Source organism: Homarus americanus, unplaced genomic scaffold (assembly GCF_018991925.1).
Source record: "Homarus americanus isolate GMGI-L3 unplaced genomic scaffold, GMGI_Hamer_2.0 scaffold42700, whole genome shotgun sequence".
In the NCBI taxonomy this organism is placed as follows: domain Eukaryota; kingdom Metazoa; phylum Arthropoda; class Malacostraca; order Decapoda; family Nephropidae; genus Homarus; species Homarus americanus.
In genome coordinates this window covers 175,578-181,130 of record NW_024722432.1, presented here as the reverse complement: position 1 = coordinate 181,130, position 5,553 = coordinate 175,578, and positions in this window count along the sequence as shown.

The following is a 5,553-nucleotide window of genomic DNA, read 5'->3' as shown; positions in this document are numbered from 1 at the left end:
ACAGAAACAGATGATGAAGAGGAGGAACAGGGGAACTGAGGTGTATTGTTCCATGACCACTGTGTCGTGCAGGCTGCACCCCCTACCATGCGATCACACACCACCAAACTTTCTTACGTTCGCAAGTTGTAGGCGGGAGTGTGGCGTACGTTGACATATTCTCGTGGACTAACAAAATCGTACTCACATTTTTATGAATGAAATGTTGGGAAGTAAGCGATCGTTGGCAGCCTCAAGCGGGTCCAAATGTCTTAGACTTGGTGTTTTGGCAGGAGTGTCACGTTAGCTCCGCTTTAAAGCATAATATTTTGTTTTCCTCTCGTACCGCCTTTGCTTTATAAACATGTCAATCTTTTTCAAATAAATGACTACATTACCTGTGTGCAAGGAAAAAAATATATTCACGGTCACCGAAAGCATTTCTTTTCGGGTTACACAAAAATGATGCAATATTAAAACCAGTTCCTGCAGCAGAGAAAAAAAGTCTTAATACTTGATTTGATTCGTAAAAATCCCACTCGAAATTCAGACTCGTGTCAGTGACGCCCAGTCCGTAGAATTACCCAACTTCTGGAAAGCTGAGAATTCCCAGAACCCGCCCACACATGGCAGGAATGATTTCTGGATATTCCAGTGACGTCACACCTGCGTAGGTTGGAACCGGCGACACGTTGGTCAATGAAGAGCTGGCGAGGGGCGGAGAGAGAGAGAGAGCCTCTCTCTCTCTCTTCTCCCTTTCATATTCTCTCTTTATTCGTGTATCAATTTAACCCGTTTTATGTATCACATTCTCCCCGACTCTCCCTCTAACACACACACTTTCTCTTTCTCTTTACTTCTCAGTTTCTGCCACTCTCTCCCTCTCAATCTCTGTATTTTTCTTAACCTTTACACAAACCCATACTTTTATAATTGTATGCCTTTCTCTCCACCTTCTCCCCAGCCCAATCAATGTTTTGTCACACACACACACACAGTTCCTTCTCCCCCCTTCCCTTCTCACCTGTACCTACTCTGACCTTCTTCTCTACACGTCACAACCATCACTACCAACCAACCTACCACCCACAACCAACCACCCACAACCACCCTTTGAAACACTACCATGACCAAAATATACAAACACCCACAAAAAAAAACCTACGCACACATGCATACAACTACTCTCTCTTTCACACACACACGCTCATACATACACACACTCACTGACACACACACACACACACACGTACACAACACGACAGTAACGCCCATTCAACCAGGCGAGTGTTGCTATATCGAGTGGCTGACTGTTATCTTCGTGAATGAATGATCACCTGCTTCCCTCACTCACTAACTCACTCACCCCTCCTCCTCCTCTCCCCCTCCTCCTCTCCCCCTCCTTCCTCCCCCTCCTTCCTCCCCCTCCTCCCTCCTCCACCATGTAAACCAGCTGTGAGGTCAAGGTTGAGCTTAAGGAGGAAGAAGAATGGTGAGGAAGGGAGGGAGAGAAGGGTAGTGACTGAGAGGTGGGGACGAGAGAGGGGGAAAATGGTGGGAAGGAACGCGTGGGTAGAGGATTGGAATAAAGAGAAAGGAAGAGGGAAAGTAGGAACAGAGAGAAGGGAAGGAATTGTGGAACTAAAAGAGAGAGGGAGAGAGAGATAGAGAAGGATAAAGATGGGACAAGATAAAAGGGAAAAATAAATGAAAGGAAGAGGTGAATGGAAAAGAGACAAAAGAGAACAAGAGAAGGACGCCTAAATAACACGAATAACGAACAAGAACAACGAACAAGAATAACGAACACGAATAACGGACATGAATAACGGACACGAATAACAATTATCTAACTCGTTTTCATTCAACAAAAATAACTTTCTTAGTAGAGTCTACACAACTGCGTCCATGAACGAGGAATCGATTCCAGCCATTCCCGATGACTCCTTACTGGGAATTCCTGTGACGTCACGGGGCGCCGAGTTGGTTTCTGTTTACAAACACAGACTGGTCGTGAGGAAGAGTGTTGTGGTGGTGGTGGTGGTGGCTTTGTTGATGTTTCTGTTGTTGCTGGTGGTAGCTGCAGGTAGTAGTAGTAATGATGGTGGTGATAGTGGTAGTTTTGGTAGTAGTAATGATGGTGGTGGTAGTTGTAGTAGTAGTAGTAATGATGGTAGTGGTAATTGTAGTAGTAATGATGGTAGTGATAATGGTAGTTGTAGTAGTAGTAGTAGTAGTAGTAGTAGTAGTAGTAGTAAAGATGGTAGTGATAATGGTAGTTGTAGTAGTAGTAATGATGGTAGTGATAATGGTAGTTGTAGTAGCAGTACATAAGCTAATACTAAAAGGTAGCTTTAATAAATATGTGGTGGATACAAATAGTGGTTACAAGTGGGGGATCAATGAGCTTACCTTGAGGCAATAAAAGAATCGGGAGGGTGAGGATAGGGGAGGAAGGATGAGAGGGGTGGAGGAGCAAGAAGTGAGAGGGAAGGGGGGCGAGAGGTGAGGGACGAGGGAAGAGGGGCGAGATGGAAGGGAGGGCGAGAGGGAAGGAGGGGCGAGATGGAAGGAGGGCGAGAGGGAAGGAGGGGCGAGATGGAAGGGAGGGGGAGGAGAGGGAAGGAGGGCGAGAATGGAAGGGAGGGGGCAGAGGGAAGGAGGGAGGAGATGGAAGGGAGGGCGAGAGGGAAGGGGGCAGAGAATGAGGGGCGAGAGGGAAAGAGGGGCGAGATGGAAGGGAGGGCGAGAGGGAAGGAGGGCAGATGGAAGGGAGGGGGGCGAGAGGAAGGAGGGCGAGATGGAAGGGAGGGCGAGGGAAGGGTGGGCGAGAGGGAAGGATGGGCGAGAGGGAAGGAGGGCGAGATGGAAGGGGGGCGAGAGGAAAGGAGGGGCGAGATGGAAGGGGGCGAGAGGAAAGGATGGGCGAGAGGGAGGGGGGTGGGGCGAGAGGAAGGGGCGAGAGGGAAGGAGGAGGGGCGAGGAGGGAGGAGGAGGAGGGGCGAGAGGGAAGGAGGAGGAACGAGAGGGAAGTAGGTTCTAGCTGGATAGGAGGTAGGAAGGGGGTATGAACTGTGAGGAGGAACAGGAGAGGGAAGATGGGAGGAGGTAAAAAAGGGGGTGTGAGAAACAACTTATGTGAGGAGGACTGTGTGAAGGTGAGGAAGGTTGAGTGTGAGAGAAGCGATAGGAGTGTGAGAGGGGCGAGAGGAGTGAGAGGGGCGAGAGGAGTGAGAGGGATAACGGGTAGGGAGATTAAGTAGTTATAAATTGTAAACAAACTTTATCTACTCTTTATATCTGGAAGCAACAGCAGCGTCCAGGAATTTTCGCAAGGTTATCTGATATACAACTAAGAAAATAAGCAGCGTTGAGTGTATTGTCGTAGTGTGCATACATCTTCTTATACAGCTGTATTTGTTATACTAATTTATCATAGCAGGTGTATAATTTCATTCAACCTCCATTGAATTATTTTTTCATACATTTCATGTCCTTGTAAGTCGCAAGTAAGACAACAACACCGTATGAACAATTGCAATATTCCGTTGCACATTAGGTTGTGTTGAATGTTTACAGTCTTAAGTAATGTCTAGTCCAGAATTTAACTTGATAATATATTGTGATCCGACTTGACTTCTGAAATAGGTGCAGCCCGACTCTTGAGGTCGTTCCGGTACGACTCTTTCAGTCGTTGCAGTACGACACTTAAAACCGTTGCAGCCCGATTCTTGAGGGCGTTGCAGTGCGACTCCTGAGGTCGTTGCAGTACGACACTTAAAACCGTTGCAGCCCGTCTCATGTGTTTTGCAATTGATTAGCAACAGTTACCGGTGCGCCACAGCTCAGTAACTCTCAGCTTACTATATTTGTACATGCTTTCTGGGCCACATACCTGTGTATACCCAACACCAGCCGCAAAAACCGTGGCTCCTCAGTGTCCAGGTGTTTCTCTGACGATCCTTATACGTAAGATACTAGACACGAAGCTGTCAAGGTTAGCCAGGTGTGTGTGTGTGTGGTGATTAGTGGTAGTGTTGGTGGTTGTAGAGGGTAGTGGTAGGAGATAGTAATGAGTGGCAGGGGGGTGTTCATGTATATGGGGGGGGGTCCAGTAGATGGTGGTAGTAGTAGTATCCTTAGTGACGATGTTATGACGTTGGTAGTGGTAGTGATGTTGGTGATGGTAGTGGTGGTGGTTGGTAACAGGGATGAGGATGGAGGAAGTAGTGGTAGTGGTGGCAGTAGTAGTGTTAAAGATAGTGGTGGTAGTGTTGGTGGTTGACGAGTGGTATAGTGGTGGTGAATGGGGACAGAGATGGTTGGGATGTTACTAATGTTATTGTTGTGTTTGTCGTAATTGTTATGACTGATGATGTAATTGCTTCTGTTGTAATAAATTTCATATTTTTCATATCATCGTTAGTGTTATTTCCGTTGTTACATTGTTACCATTAACGGTTATCTCTGTTATTTCTTGTTTATTGTATTATTGTTATGATATTCTTGTTATTCCTCACGTTATCTTTTTTTCCTATTTGTTACCATTACCCCTTCCATGCTTCCCCCTCCATCCCCCCATGTTCGCCTCCCCCAATCAACTTCCAAATCCACCTCCACCTCACCCCTTACCCCTCCTATCCACCTTCCCCCCCCCATCCACCTCTTCCCAAGTCACCAGTTCGAGACCTTGAAATCTACCAGGCGATCAATAATTCTCCTCCTCCCTAACTTCTCTTCCCCCTTTTCTTCTTCTTCTTCTCCTCCTCCTCCTCTTCCCCTTCTTCGTTCTCCCATCTTCATTCTCATCTATATATTCTTCTAATCTCCTTCTCTTTCTCCTCCACCAGCATCACCATCTCCTCCTCCTCCTCCTCCTCTAGGCACGATACAAGGACGCTACAAGGAGGAAAGGGGGAGGAAGGTGGAAAAGAAAGAAGTGGAGGGAAGAAAGAAGGTGGAGAGGAGGAGGAGGAGGAGGAGGAGGAGGAGGAGGAGGAAGAAGAGGAGGAGGAAGATTTACTAGAACGATGCATGGGAGGAATTTTCTACAAGGAGTAAGTGAGTGAGTGAGTGAGTGAGTGAGAGAGAAGGGGAAGAATAGGGTGTGTAAGAGGTTTTGTGTACGGGAGAGAAAGATAGGTGTGCGTGCGTGTGTGTGTATGTGTGTGTATATAGGTATTTGTGTACTTGTGTATTTATATTAGTGTGTTTTTAGATACCTGTATAAGTTCGCGTGTATAATTCTGCATAGTGTTGTTTGTTGTGTCTCTGGGTGCTAGGGCGTATTGCCTCTGCGTGCGTGCGTGCGTGCGTACGTACGTGTGTGTGTGTGTGTGTGTGTGTGTGTGTGTGTGTGTGTGTGTGTGTGTGTGTGCATTTTCTGTAGCGTGTTGTTCCCGTCGTCCCCGACGGCCAAGGTCACAGGTAATCAATACAGGCGGCTTGTGTCCACCTGTCTCGCCCCCTCCTAGTGCTGCATGATTGCCCCCTCCTAGTGCTGCATGATCGCCCCACCTTGTACTGCATGACCCAGTGCTGCATGACCTAATGTTGCATGACCTAGTGTTGCAT